The 16,160-nt window shown below is 39.0% G+C and overlaps 1 non-coding gene across 1 annotated transcript; it reads right to left on the bottom strand.

Annotated features, from left to right (window-relative positions):
* Positions 1–7,332: 7,332 nt before the first annotated feature.
* LOC111896694 (small nucleolar RNA R71) lies at positions 7,333–7,439 on the bottom strand. The gene has a single exon (XR_002852009.1). It is a non-coding gene; the product is annotated as a small nucleolar RNA R71 (small nucleolar RNA).
* Between the last annotated feature and the right edge of the window lie 8,721 nt (positions 7,440–16,160).

The raw sequence follows: 16,160 nt of genomic DNA, 5'->3' as shown, positions 1-16,160 counted from the left end.
CCCAGACAGTATCAAATGAAAGATACAGCTAGCAAGGTCTAAAACAGAGAAGCACAGACCCCAGGGAATATCAAATGAAAGATATAGCTAGCAAGGTCTAAAACGGAGAAACACAGACCCCAGACAGTATCAAATGAAAGATACAGCTAGCAAGGTCTAAAACAAAGGGATAGTCCTAAGTGGGTTGTTTCAGGAATACAGTGTTAGATTCTCGTTACCTTAAGGCCATGAATTATAAGGTAAACATGGAGATACTCGTAACCATACTGATTGACACTAGAGTACTTGACGCCCTGCGAGCATCGGAATAAATATGACATTTGTCACCCCTTGGCTTGGTAGGCCGTGGACTGTAGCTAGCAGTCAGGGTGCGGGAGTGTCAGTCCCGTATAGATCTATACACACAATGCCCGCTCTCCCTACAAGAGACTCTGGTTACCAACTCGACGACGGGGAGATCCGTGTCTTGAAGATGCATCTCGTCTTCTGAATGCTATTACAGGCGCTGGAGAAATGACATAGACTCGCGTATGAACTGACTCCTGTGGAATTCTCGTACTAGAAAGAGTGAATAGAACCTCCTAACTATTCCTATAATAGTTACTAGTGTCTCTGATCTATGAATGATGAATGGAAGGATGCTCTTGCTACCGAAGGGAAATGAACTGGCCGATGTAAACCTTTATGTCTATACGTGTATACATGATATATAATTAATGTTTAAACGAGCTTCACACGGATATCCAATACCCACCAGACCACATCCTAACGAGGAAAAGGAAATAGGGCGAACTAGCCTTCCTAAGTCTTTTAAACATTATTTATATAACTATACAAGTACAGGCATGCATTTAACGAAATAGAAGTATAGAAGAAAACTTGGTAAAAAACCTTTTTGGAAAACCTTTAAAAATAAGAATTTACGATTTGATATAGTTATGTAAAACAAGCTTTGAAAACCGTTCATAAACACGTTTATAATTTGATAACACAATATAAGTAAAGAAAACCTTTGTTTAAAATGCTGCTGTAACTGGTTTAGAAGTAAAACATTCAGCACGAGATATAATTTGAGAAAAGATTTAAACAAGTAAAAACGTTTTGGAAAACTATCTACAATATTATACTTGGTAAAACAACTGAAAGTGTGATAAATCCTTGTGCATGTGGGTTATTAATCACATATTATTGATACGATAAATAGCATGTTTTAACTTGTATTCCCCCCATAAAAGCATGTAAAAACATTTAAAAGGTTGATTCAGGGGTATGAACTCACCTGTTGTAAGTGGATCGGGTGGAGGTGCCGGTTGGGTGCTCGGTGTCAAGTAAAGACTTGAACACACTTAGTGACCTATTAACATATGATGACATATGTTTACATACAATTTGTAAATATAATACTAATTAAACATGTATACGCATCCTAAAGTGCGGAAAACACATTGGTTAAGTGCTAGGAGTGTCCAGGGTAACATCTAAGGGAGTGTATGGCCTAGATAGGGAGTTTACTCTTCAAGAGTAAACTCTTTATAGAGTTTACGGCCGTAAACTAATGGTAGGGGTGTTCTAGGATGCTTTAAGGTCTTATCTCACTGGTAGAATTAGGCTAGGTCCAAATATAAGGCATATGAAGGGGTTTAAGGTTCCAAATGGACCATTTAAGGAGTTTACGGCCCCTAAAAAGGGAGTTTATGGCCGTAAGCTCCTATATGCTCATTCCTTTGGTGTATTAAGGTCTCTCATTTCTCTCATTTCCTCCAAAGATCAAACACATCTTTTCTCTCATATTCTCTCTCACAATTTCGAGATTTCCAAGGCATTTTTCAAGATTTCCTTCTACATTTGGTAAGTATCATCACCCTTCATATGGTTATTACGCTTCCTTTTACTCAAATCATTGATTTCTTACACAAACTCCATCATAATTGTGTTAGATTCTCGAATCTTCAAGCAATCCTCCAAGTGTTCTTGAGTTGAACACTTCTTTCCTTCAACATTCATCCATTGAAATCACACAAGGTGAGTTCATACCCCTATATTTTCATGTTTTTGTTAAGTTTTAAGGGGGGAGGGGGAATACAAGTTAAAACACTAAGAACATAACCAAACTCATTTAACAACCTTCATCAGAAAAGTTTAACTCCATTCACAGACTGTTTTGGTCAAATTAAACATTTTAGTTTTGAAAACTGTATTACATGCAAATATTTCAGGTTCATACCTTTAAAATGACTACTTTCACATCTCCATACGATTTTTCTACAATTTATGGTGATTTTTAGAAAACATCCTATCATTTCAGAAACAAATTCGAACCAGTTCGTGAATATGAACATTTTAACACAAGTTAAAGACTTCCAAAAATCATAATAAAAATTATGAATAAACTAGACACATTTTATGAACTCTCAGAATTTACGGATTTAGTTTTCGACTTCGTATGATTTTTCTAAAACAGTGCAGAAAGGTTAAAAACTAGTTAATAACTTACAACTTTCATAACACTTTGTATTATGTTGAGCAAAGTGTATAACAGTAAGTTCTAAATATTGAATGTATTATCTTGTTAGTTTATCATCATAAACTGAAATTTAGTCATTTATGATAAGGTTTAGTCATTCATTTCGAACACATATAATAAACTTCAATAAGCATAGTTTATGGATTTTACTGCATGAAAAAGGTTTTACTCTCAAAACAAATGGGGTTTTCATATCCTACGTGATAAATTATAATAGTAATAGTTTATGGATTTCATGTTAATAAATTATTCAGAAAAGGTGATTTTACCTCCTCCACGGAAGAGGTTTTAATATCAAACTATGTGTAAACTAGTTAACTTAGGTTGTGAGGCAATTCTCTCCCCGTACGTTCGAGTAAGGGATCCAAATTCCTGTAAGTGTAAGTTATAACCAGAGTCTCTTGTAGGGAGAGCGTGATAATTGTGTATAGATCTATATTGAGTTTGACACCCCACACCTTGCGGCTAGCTACAGTGGGACCGACAGGTCTACGGGTGACAAGAGTCATAGTATCTTAACGTCTAAAAAACGTTGTGCAGGTTGTTTCTCGTCATAGTATGGTTATAGCGACTCACATAGGTAGTTAACAATATTTCAAGTTTACATGGAAACTTTTACTTTAAAAAGGGGTTTACTTCTAAATCAAACGAGTTTATGTCAATATTAAACTTACATGAATTACTTTAAGTATGGTAAAATACTTGTACACTTTCGGTCTTAGGATCAAAGACATCTCATAACACATAAAGATTACGGGATTTTTCTCAAATCAAAAAGGGTTTTATGCCGATTTAAAATCACTTTTATATCTTTAAGTATGGAAAATACTTGTTTATTTTCGGTCTTGGGATTTAGGACTACATAACTTTTATAAGGAAAATATTGGATTTTCTTTGGAACATATTCCTATTAACACTACATCTCGGCTAGAGTTGTTAGACTTCAACGGTTCATTTAACTCAAATTGTATGTAACTTATATATGTAGAGTGATCATAGAAGGAATCTATGGGTTCTTGTAGGGTTCATTATCGCATACATAGAAGCATTCATTCCACACTTAATAAAGAAGATATTGGGTTTTCTGGAAACATGCTTTGTCGCTTTTACAAGGAAAACAGTTTCTTTCTCAAACAAAACTCTTATGAACTCACCAACTTAATTGTTGACACTTTTTCAAAACTACTTGTATTCTCAGGAAATCAGTGAATCAGGAAAATATCAGCATTTTGAGGATGGGACGATAAATCGTCAAACAGTACATTTTGTCATCATAATGTAATTGATTTGAATCATGTAAACATATACTTTGGTGTAACTTTTTCAATTATATTTATGACGGTTGTATTTACTTTGAGCACTATTATACTCGTTGTTGTGATACTATACATGAAGTTCTCCACCCCCGGATGTTTCCGCCATCCTTGGTTTAGGGGTGTGACAGAACGCATCACACACCTTGTTCTTTTCAAACTTATTTTATAAAATGATTTTACTTTTGAAAAATTTTCATACCAAGTCCTTAGTTTGAGTCCAGACACACCCGACAGTGTGCTCAAATCCCTCAAACCAAGGCTCTGATACCAACTTGTAACATTCCAAAATTCAAGACCAAAAATTTCATTTTTAAATAAGTTATTATAAAACCATGAGTATAAAAACATCCATAATAACATCTCATGTTAAAACTAAAGTCTCAATAGTCAAACATGTTATCATAAAATAATATCAGAGTGAAATCCCAAAGATCTCATGTGCGGAAAACCTAGTGTGATGCGCTGCGATCGTCGGCTCATTTCCTTGGAAAACGAAGTACCTGAAACAAAAGCTGAAAGCCGTAAGAACGAAGCTTAGTGAGTTCCCCAGATACCACATACCATACATATCAACTGTTCCATACATGCTGTACATAACCATGCGCCATACGTATATTATAAACAAATAAAATGCTATGTGGTAAAACATAGTCTTGCCATTATGCCACGGGCCGCCACGTGGTCTTTCTTGCCAAGCTGGGGGCCACCCCCTGGGTCTTACTGATAAGTGTCAAGAGCCACCTCCTGGTCTTCCATGCAAGCATCAGAAAGACAACTAGCATAGATACTACTCTACTCGGCTAATCAGCATACAGTGTGCCAGGAGCCACCTCCTGGTATTTCATACATAGTAGCATACAGTGTGCCAGGAGCCACCTCCTGGTCTTTCATACATATTGCCTAGGGCTAACCCCCGTGTCATCCTACCATACATAATAACATATTGAGTGCCATGAGCCTCCTCCTGGTCTTTCATGCATAATGCCTAGGGCTAACCCCCGGGTCTTCCTACCATACACAAACTAAAAGGGATAACATTGTGGCCGTAGACCCATTCGCACAGTGAAGAGACTCACCTCACACTACTGAAGTCTCACGGATAAAGTTGTGGCTGCTTGCTGACAGATTCTCGAATCTGACAACATCAAAATAACACCTAATTAATAATTGGGTCCCAACATATACCCATAAGTCCATGCTTGGGGTAAAAGGCTGCTTTACCCTTATCTTCGCTTGATTCAATCTGATATTGCCATATTTATACCTATTTTTAGGCAATATTTAAGTACATTTTTATTAATAAATTAATAATATGTTTAGAATAATGATACTTATGACTTTAAATTGTTATTTTTAGTCAATTAAAAGGATTTTTGAAGAGAGGGACCAAAAGTCACAAAATGTGGAACATGGGAGGCTTGAAAGACAAGAAAAGAATAAATTCACGATAAATACTTAACCCACGACGTGGCGATGAAGCCCACGACGTGGCATGGGGTTTCCAGAAGATAGACATCGAGACGAGGAGGATTTCCTTGTACGATACGGATTACTTAAAGCCCACGACGTGGCACAGCTGGCCACGGCGTGGCGCGGGTTTTTGAAGATTATATAAGTTCTGCTGATTATTACGAAAGGGACAAGCTTTTGGCAGAAGGAAACAGTTCCAGGAGTCGATTCAGAGCGAAAGAAGGGTTCTGGACGAAGGCTTTCAACACCAAAAAGAATAGAGGTTTATATTTTAGTTAAATAAGAACATGTCTTTCATTATTTTTAGCTGTGTTGGTTTAGTTGCTATGATGAGCAGCTGAATCTAGCTACTCTTGTTTAGATAGATGAAGGTTTAAACTTATGAATGGTTCAATGTTTATGGATTAATTTTTAGTTGGTAAAAATTGCTTGTGTTTGATTTGTATAACCCAGAATGCTACTGTTTGTTTATCTAATTGCTTGATTGCATGTTCTGTGTAGCTTAGTGACCATTAAACTGCATGAACTTGTTTACCTAATGATTTAGTGAACATTGAATTGTTAGAGCTAGGATTGACCAATCTTAGTTAGTAATTAGAATAAATAAAGCTTAGTTGTGTTAGAGAACGTGTATTGTGATCATAATTGCATTTATACAACAAATCTTACATAGCATATTTACATTCATAATTAGTTCTGTGTTTAATTATGAGTGAACATACATGGTTTGACATGAATTAGTTAATTATTGGTAAGTTAGAACTAAATTACTAATACAACTAAAAAACCAACTTAATAATCCGTAATCATTAGCTAGCCATAAGGGAGAAGCAGATTCAAACTAAACAAGAGTGTGTTTTTATTTATTGAATTTGATTTAAGTTAATCTGATCTTGTAAAACCAGATAAAACCCCTTTTAAACTTGTTAATAAATTAGGTCAATTTAATAGTAAGTAAATTAATTAGTAACACCGTTCCCTGTGATCGACACCCGACTTACCCAAGCTATACTGTAATCTGACTAGGTACACTGCCTATAAGTGCATAGTTAGTTAAGTTTGTTAGGTTATAAATATTAAAATTAGTGAGTACTTTTGTGCATATCAAGTTTTTGGCGCCGTTGCCGGGGAACGACTTAGTTTTTAGCTTATTTATTTGCATTGAATTGATCGATCCTTCTTGTGGAGTAGAAACCCACAAAAAGTTAAATTTTCAGCAAAATAATTTTTTCTGTTATTCACAGAGTCCACGACGTGGCACTCCTCTGGCCACGACGTGGACAGTTAAAAACTAGATTTTTTTTAGTTTGAAGTTAGTTTTTCTTATTTTAGTTCAGTTTTACATTTTTAGTTTAGCAAGTTGCAGGTGTTCATGACCAGAAGCTCAAACACACACTTGGTGCCACCACTGAAGATCCCGAGTCTGCACTTCACAAGAAAAAGACGCCCTTACAAGAATTGAAGTCAACTTTTTCTAGGAAGTCGGGAAAGAAGACAGGAGAGTCAAGTTCATCAGCGAGGCACAAGAGAAATCTTGAGCATTTGGATCATACACCCATCCAAACTGAGTCCGAAAGTGATACCGAGCCGGAATTTGAAGAACACACAAGCAAACCCGAGAACGAGCCAAGGAATGAGATGGAAACGATTGAAGAAATGTCCATGGGAGCTTACAAGAAGAGGATCCGAGAAGATGTGGGTCCCAGTTTAGTCCAACCTGCAATACCTGCCACTGCCACATTCGAGCTGAAGGGACACATATTGACGGCACTAAAGGACATCCCATTTTTCGGGAAAGATCATGAGGATGCTTTTAAGCATCTAGATGAAGTCAACGACATTGCAGATTACTTCAATGTCCCGAATGTCAACAGAAACGCAGTCTTGCTTAGGATGCTTCCCATCACTTTCAAAGGAGCTGCTAAGGAGTGGTTAAAGGCACTCCCACCAGGTACAATCACCACTTGGGCTCAAATGCGTGAGCAATTCCTGGACCAGTTTTGCCCGCCATCCAAGATAGCTAAACTCAAGAAGGCAATAGCCAACTTTGAGCAACAGTTGGGGGAGTCACTATACGAAGCATGGGAGCGGTACAAGGGCTTGCTCAGAAATTGCCCTCAACATGACCTAAATGTACAGCAAGAAATGTCAGTCTTTTATGATGGGGTCAACGTGATGACAAGACAACTCCTTGATTCTCAAGGACCGTTGACAAAGAAAAATCCAAGGGAGGTCAAGGAGCTAATTGAAGAATTCGCGAAGCACTCTCGCGAATACCACAACCCGAGGCAAGATGGAATCAAAGGCGGTGGAGGGGCCCAAACTGAAGAAATAGCAGTGGTCATGGCCATGCTGAATAATATGGACCGCATGATAACACAGATGGACCAGTCGATACATGCCATAAGAGTGGGTTGCGAGAGATGCAGTGGTCGACACTTGACCAAGGACTGCAATGTAGATGAGTTTGGGAACAGGATAGCTCAAGTGTGCTACTCTAGTGGGGATAAGTTTGATGAGGACTGGAGGAAACCGAAGAAGGAGTGGCTGCCATATGAAGAGTACAAGAAGCAAAAAGAAGAAAAGTATAGGCAGACAGGTCGAGGCCTCTATCAAAAGGAGCAGTCACCAGCCGAGAAGAAACCCGACCTAGAGACCATTTTGATGAAGTTTATGGAATCTTCGGAAAAGAGACACAATGCCACTGATTCTGCGATTATGGAACAACAAACTCTGATAAAGAATCAGCAAGCCTCCATCCATAACCTTGAAGTACAATTTGGTCAACTAGCCACTTTAGTTCATGAAAAATTGTACCCGAAGAATCCCGAAGTAAAGACCCAATCTCACGTAATGGCCATCGATACTGAAGAAGATGCAATCTATGAGTTCCTGGAAGCATTGGAAGAAGAACCGCAACAGCCCAAGAAATCAAGGATCGAAAGTGGAGAAATTGCTGAACCAGGCTCGCCACGACGTGGCACTCCTCTGGCCACGACGTGGCGCATGTTTGATCAAAACCCCTTTGAGCCCGTTCCAGCTTATCAGCCACCTTTTCCATTTCCCACCCGAGCTGCACTTAGTCTACTGGAGAAGGAGCATTTAGAGTATGTAAAGCATGTGAGGGAATCCCAATTAATACCCCCTTTGTCGAGTCCTTATCCAAAGCTCCCGAGAACCAGAAATTACTGCAAGACTTGATAGACACTCAAAGGCAATTAAAGAAGCAGTCTACAGTGATTCTAAGTGAACAAACTTCAAAACTTGTGTTGGGAGAAACACCAGAAAAGATGGGGGATCCTGGACGCCTCACTCTTCCATGTGAGTTTAGGAATAAAATGAAAGTTAATGCTTTAGCCATTTCTGGGGCTAGCATTAATCTGATGCCTTCTTCATTTTATCAAAAAATTGGAGATTCAGAAGATGAAGGCTACAAAAAATGAAGATTCACATGGCGAATCGTTCGGTGACACAACCTCGTGGCATTGTGGAGGATATTCTGGTGAAAATTGGAAAATTTGTTTTTCCAATAGACTTTGTAGTCTTGGACATGAAAGAAGATCCGGATGTTCCAATAATCCTTGGTCGTCCATTTCTTAACACTGCTGGAGCCCTTGTTGATATCTGCGAATCTAAGCTCACTTTGAGGGTTGGAGATGAACAAGAAGTCTTTGGGATAAAAGATGACTTTCAAGAAGATAAAGAAGAGGTGTTCACAATTAACGAAGAGAATGAACTAGAAGAACTGGAAAAGCTTATGGAAGAAGAGATAAAGACAGTTCATCGAGTCAAAAGGACAAAACCGAGGGCCTCTGTTCCATATTTGATTGAAGTCATAGCTTACAAGAGTCCGCCTTTCTTGGGTGAGCGAGGAGGATGAGGAGATAACAAATGATGAAGAGGAGGTCACTTCAAGAATGACAAAGCCGGTGGTGAAAGAGGAGGTGGATGCTATGGAGTGCAAGGAACAAATTAAGGGCACAAAACGAAAGCTTGAAGAAGAAGGCAAAGCTAAAAAGGAGAATTTAAAGAAGGCATATAAAAGGCGAGTTCAAGCTTACAAGTGGCGGTTCAAGGAACAAAAGATCTTAATGGTGGAATCTTCAGAAGGTTCAATGTAGAAGGCACGGAGTCCAGCTCAAGACCCCAAGAAAAAGAAGCGCTTCTAGGGAGGCAACCCGAGTTTGGTTTGCATTTTCTTTTCTTTTAAATTTTTTCTTTTTAGGAAAGACATCAACTCATCATCTAAATAACTGATAATTAGTAAAGAATTAGCTATAGGGAACTTTAATTAATAATGGGATGCAAAGTAATTAGTTAACATGTGAGACTTTATTAAAATTTTGCATTTGGGCAGTTTCCACGATGTAGGCATAGCAAGCCACGTCGTGGGTCAAATTGCAAACACGGGACCAAGATGACAGATTTACGGTCCACGACATGGGCATAGCTAGCCACGTCGTGGCCTTTAAAAAAATCAGGGGGGGACCATTTCCTTAAAACCCTTTGACCAATAATCTCATTCCCCACTTGGAAACTGCCGCACGAACGGGAACAGCAAAACCCCACAACCGATTGTTTAATCTACTTCACATTCCTTGCAAGATCTTGTCAATTTACTCTACTTGGTATGTGTTTTTGCTCAATTTTTGTAGTTAGGTCTTCCAATTTCAAGTTTTCATGGTTAGGGTTTGTATGATTCACGAAATTGGTTGAACCTAGTGGTTGATTTTAGATTGCATGTCATTTAAATGTCCATAGGAAGAAACCCCAAGCACTAATTTTGGTAGAAATGGCATACAAATGGACCGATCCTAGAACTGTGACCGACTGCGGTCCACGACGTGGCATAGCCTGGCCACATCGTGACTTCTGGCAGAACAACATAAATTGTTTTAATGTTTTGGATGTTTGCTGTTTTGGTTTGATTTTGTATGCAGAAATGGGACCACAACGAGCTGTTCCACAGGAGGAAAACCCGATAGATGTAGCAAGTATACATCCTTTATACCAGTTTCCTCAAAACATTCCCCGACCGTTGTTAACTACTTACGAGAATCGGCTTGGATGGCTGTACAATAGGGAGTTTGCAATAGCCCTAATTATCGATTAGGGATGGCTTGGTGGAGTGGGAATGGTTGCTGAGTTGACACGTTATTCGTCGAAAACATACGAAGGGGACCAATTTTCTTTCACTTGTCACGGGTGGAGGAATTTGTTTGCCATCCAAGAACCCGTATACCGGGAATTATCGGTTGAGTTTTTCTCTACCGTATGCTTCGAGGAACGCACTATTGATTTTACCTACAACCGGGCACTTGTGTTTTGTTTGGGTGGTGTGTATCAAGAGTGTAGTCTTCGGGAATTCGCTTGGCGTATAGGGCTTTATACCGAAGTGGAGACTCAATCTCCATTTTTCATACCGTTCTTGCTTGGCTGTGTATGGGATTTTAATCCCGATGTTTTGGATGTTTAGTTCTGGAGGAGCATTTCTAGCCATGAGTACAACACTCGTGACTCGAGTGAGTCACAAATTCAGAATCCGGTTTTCCGATTTTTACACCGCCTTATCACTTTTTCAATTAATCACAAGCATCATGGTGATAAAGTCCCCATTCAGAATTTGTTTTATTTATGGACACTTATTACCCCAGGAGTTTGTTGTGATTTACCTTATATGTTGGCGAGATTCATGGGAAAGAAAGCGGCCAATTCTAGGCCCGGGATCCCGATTATAGGGGGGCATTTGCTTACTCGCCTGGCTAGGTCATATCATATTTTGACCCATGATTTTGTGAGGAATCTTACTCGATTCCCGAACACAGACTTGACCATTCAAGTCTTGGGTGTTATGCGGGCGGTGGTGAATATCGGGGGTCGTTTTGTTATACCGCCGATAGATGACGAGCAAGAGGAGGCGCAGCCAGGACAACAACCACCAGCCAGACCGCGGCGTCGGAATGTGTGGGCTAGAGGTGAAGTTGAGAGAGAGTGTGCTGATTCGCAGTATGTGCAGGGGCTGCCCACCGACCCTTTTCAGAGTCAGGTGGGAACGTATTTGGATAATCTACGGGGGCATGCCATTTACCATACCCAACTTACTAAGGGTATTTATTCGCATCTGGGTGTGACCCGACCACCTTCTATGCCACCTCAGTATCCTTATTTTCCGATGTGGGAGGAGCTATGGCGTCCGCAGAAGGACGGGGCAGGGCCAAGTGGAGTGCAAGACCAAGATGATGATTGATTCTATATTTTTATTCTGTTTTTAAGTAGTTTTTTTTTATGTTTGAATTTGGTGTGTAATGTAAAACATTATTAAACTATGATGTTACTTTTTTATTTCTTTTGGGTTGTTCCATTTTTTAGATTAGCATTGGAATTCTAAGGAGCATACAAGGTTAATTTTCGAGTCGTGTTTGTCAAGGAAGCTTAGAGTCGTGGGTTGGAACCCACAATTCAAGATAAGTGTGGGGTACATTAGTAGGAGAGAGGTTACAGTTGGGAAATATATTTGCATAGAAGCGTCTTAAACCATTTAGCCATTGGTCAAGTTGCTAGAGTACATGAAAGAAATAAGGCAATTTTTTGCTGATGACCAGTTTCCACGACGTGAAATTCTTACGCCACGTCGTGGCGCACTTGCAATTTGAAGAGATTAAGCAGTTTGGTGTTCGCGCTTTGATCACATATCACGACGTGGCCAATTACCTGCCACGACGTGTCCCAGTTTATCATTGCCCACATTTTTACTTACAAACAACCACTTTGAAGAATTGAAGTTCCGAGTCATGTTTACGTATTCACCCAGTTCTACACCGATTTTCTATTTTTGGAGGTCCAGATTTCGGAGGCACGTTTTCCATACTTTTGGAGATGCTCACGCCACTATCCCACGGGATTATGTTCCTTTTTCTCCCTTTTCTTTAATTTTCATTTATTTTTATGAATACGATGAGGGCAGTGTATGAAATAAGTGTGGGGTAGGGGTAGAAAAAGTAAATTGCTGGAAAATCATAGAATTTGATAGTAAAAATTGAAAAATTAAATTGAAATTTTTAATAATTGAATCTAGTATTACTAATTTTAGCTATAATTGCTTGTATTATGTGGGATGATCCAATGAAAGTTCAAATGTTTAGTTGAGCCAATACACGTTATAATGCATTTGTGGCCTCCCTTATTTTAGTGAAATCATGGAACAAAAACATAACCCCGCTTGGTTTGAGGGATGCAATATGTTTAGCAGCCTAAACCTAAAATGTATCCAGGAAAATTATTATCATTAACCGATAAAGGTTGAGGTTGAGCGCCTCTGCTTAAGCATGTAGGTTTTGAGTGAAAAAAAGAGAGGTACATGTTAAAAAAAAAAAAGAAAAAAAGAAAGAAAGAGAATTACGAGTAAAGTGTGAAGAATTTTGGAGCAAATAAAGTGAAGATCAAAAGATCAAAATTCCAAGAAATTCAAAAGTTGAAGATACCAAAAATCAAATAAGGTGGTGAATTCAAAGAAATCAAAGATCAAATATCAAGGAAGTGAAGAATTCCAAAAGAGCTCCATAATGGTATCAATGATTGTAATTATAGATTATGTATGCTTAGGTTGCTCAACTAAAAATACCTTGAGGATAAGGAGGTTTTCTGCGGATGGATTCGGAGGGTTGCATAAAATGAGCATTGTTCGGAAAAAGTGGGCGAGTGTTTATGAAGATTGTGAGTATTTAAAGTATGGGGAGGTACTTTAGGAAAATTTTAGACACAAATGCAAGCGTTGAGGTCTTGGCATAATGGCTGAACTAGAGTCGGATTGTTTTGTGTGGTGTTAGTAATTAAGAATTAAGTTTAAATTTGCTTGGGGGCAAGCAAAGCCTAAGTGTGGGGTATTTTGATATTTCCATATTTATACCTATTTTTAGGCAATATTTAAGTACATTTTTATTAATAAATTAATAATATGTTTAAATTAATGATACTTATGACTTTAAATTGTTATTTTCAGTCAATTAAAAGGATTTTCGAAGAGAGGGACCAAAAGTGACAAAATGTGGAACATTGAAGGCTTGAAATACAAGAAAAGAATAAATTCACGATAAATACTTAACCCACGACGTGGCGATGAAGCCCACGACGTGGCATGGGGTTTCCAGAAGATAGACATCGCGACGCAGAGGATTCCTTGTACGATACGGATTACTTGAAGCCCACGACGTGGCACAGTTGGCCACGACGTGGCACGGGTTTTTGAAGATTATATAAGTTCTCCTGATTATTACGAAAGGCACAAGCTTTTGGCAAAAGGAAAGAGTTCCAGGAGTCGATTCAGAGCGAAAGAAGGGTTCTGGAAGAAGGTTTTCAACACCAAAAAGAATAGAGGTTTATATTTTAGTTAAATAAGGACATGTCTTTCATTATTTTTAGCTGTGTTGGTTTAGTTGCTATGATGAGCAGCTGAATCTAGCTACTCTTGTTTAGCTAGATGAAGCTTTAAACTTATGAATGGTTCAATGTTTATGGATTAATTTTTAGTTGGTAAAAATTGCTTGTTTTTTATTTGTATAACCTAGCATGCTACTGTTTGTTTATCTAATTGCTTGATTGCATGTTCTGTGTAGCTTAGTGACCATTAAACTGCATGAACTTGTTTACCTAATGATTTAGTGAACATTGAATTGTTAGAGCTAGGATTGACCAATCTTAGTTAGTAATTAGAATAAATAAAGCTTAGCTGTGTTAGAGAACATGTATTGTGATCATAATTGTGTTTATACAACAAATCTTACATAGCATATTTACATTCATAATTAGTTCTGTGTTTAATTATGAGTGAGCATACATGGTTTGACATGAATTAGTTAACTATTGGTAAGTTAGAACTAAATTACTAATACAACTAAAAAACCAACTTAATAATCCGTAATCATTAGCTAGCCATAAGGGAGAAGCGGATTCAAGCTAAACAAGAGTGTGTTTTTATTTATTGAATTTGATTTAAGTTCATCTAATCTTGTAAAACCAGATAAAACCCCTTTTAAACTTGTTAATAAATTAGGTTAATTTAATAGTAAGTAAATTAATTAGTAACACCGTTCCCTGTGATCGACACCCGACTTACCCAAGCTATACTGTAATCTAACTAGGTAAACTGCCTATAAGTGCATAGTTAGTTAAGTTTGTTAGGTTATAAATATTAAAATTAGTGAGTACTTTTGTGCACATCACAATCCCGAAGCGCAATCCAAAGGCCCAAAAGTCAACTATGAGTCAAAGCCCTACAGATTGCCCAATTTTCCAAAGTGGGCCAAAACCTTTACATGGTCTTATTCTGAGGCCCAACCATTTAGTCTAGTCCAAACATTTGGCATTTCTAATAGCCCAATATGTCATAATTATAAAGGCCCAATTACATCCCACCTATGGCCCAATTTTCCAAATTGGCCCCAAACCCTCACATGGGCCTTACCCTAAAGCTCATCCAATTATTCCAGTCCATGTGATTTTTCTTGAATGTCCCATTATTGGCCCAATCACCAAGGCCCAATAGAAAGGCCCAACTTAAGACCCAATTGAAATTAGGGTTTTTACATAAAATGACGATTAGGATTAAGTGTTTCTGACTTAACCCATTAAGGACTTGATCCATTAAGTCCATCACTCTACTAGATAAATTTGTGATCGGTGTAACTCATAATTCCATTCCAATGGCAAATAAGTGGGTCCCGATAAGTCCAAACCATAATTCCAAAATTAGGGTTTTCTAAACCATAATTAGGGTTTCCAACCCAATCATAGCCCAATAGGCCGAAAACTAAATCTTTGGATCAATTAGGGTTTCATTAGGCCCATTAAGGTTTCAAGAAGCCCATTACGATTTCGCTAGTTGGGAACCACCCACTACCACCTCGGGTAGTGGTGGTCAACGGCGGCGCACGGCGGCGGCCACCACCTCGCAGCGGTGGTTAGGGTTCTAGTCCAATCGAGTCCAACCACTCCAAAAGCAATCCAATCACAAACTAAGCTCACCACCACCCAACACGGCGGCTGGTGGCGGCATCCACCACCTTACGGTGGTGGGTTTGAGTTTCTTTTCATTATTCTACTTTCTAATTACAATTTACAATGCTAAACCCCAAATAACACACACACACACTAATACAAACACACACACACACACACACAGTCACCCTAGTGGTGGTCGACGGTGGCACATGGTGGCAGCCACCACCTCATGGTGGTGGTGGTGGCTTCCTTGGTTTTCCATCCACACGAAACTCACATACACACACACACTTCATACTACACTCCATCGGTAAAATAAACACGCACACACCAATATATACCCACAGCCAGCCACACACGATGACAGAAAACAAATGGCGGAAACTACCATGGTTGGCTACCATGGTGGCTCTCTTCAACCTCCGGCCAGCCAACAAAACACACACACACAAACACGATGCAACAACAATTCACACATCACGATAATGTCTGAAACACACACACACACACAGAGTGACATGAGCTGAGATACGAACACACACCATGCCAGACTTCGATCTTGTAGGAGAAGAATGGCGATGGAGGGTGATGGACGGGGCTGTGGAACGCACAACGACAACATCGTCAACGACGACGCCACGAGTGGTGTTTAATGGTGGCGACACAGCCCAAAGACGATCGACTTGGAAGAAAGAGAGAGAGAGAGAGAGAGAGAGAGAGAGAGCAGCGTTCGAGAAACAACAACAACAGCCGCAGTCTCGGTCTTCACGCTTGTTGGCTGAGTCACTCGATCGATGGTTTACTATGGCATCAGGGAGGCGATGACCAGAGGTAGGAGTATGGTGGCGGCTATA

The sequence above is a fragment of the Lactuca sativa genome, chromosome 7 (assembly GCF_002870075.4).
Source record: "Lactuca sativa cultivar Salinas chromosome 7, Lsat_Salinas_v11, whole genome shotgun sequence".
NCBI classification, from domain to species: Eukaryota; Viridiplantae; Streptophyta; class Magnoliopsida; order Asterales; family Asteraceae; genus Lactuca; species Lactuca sativa.
The sequence above is the reverse complement of the archived record's forward strand: the minus strand, read 5'-3'. Positions and strand labels throughout refer to the sequence as shown.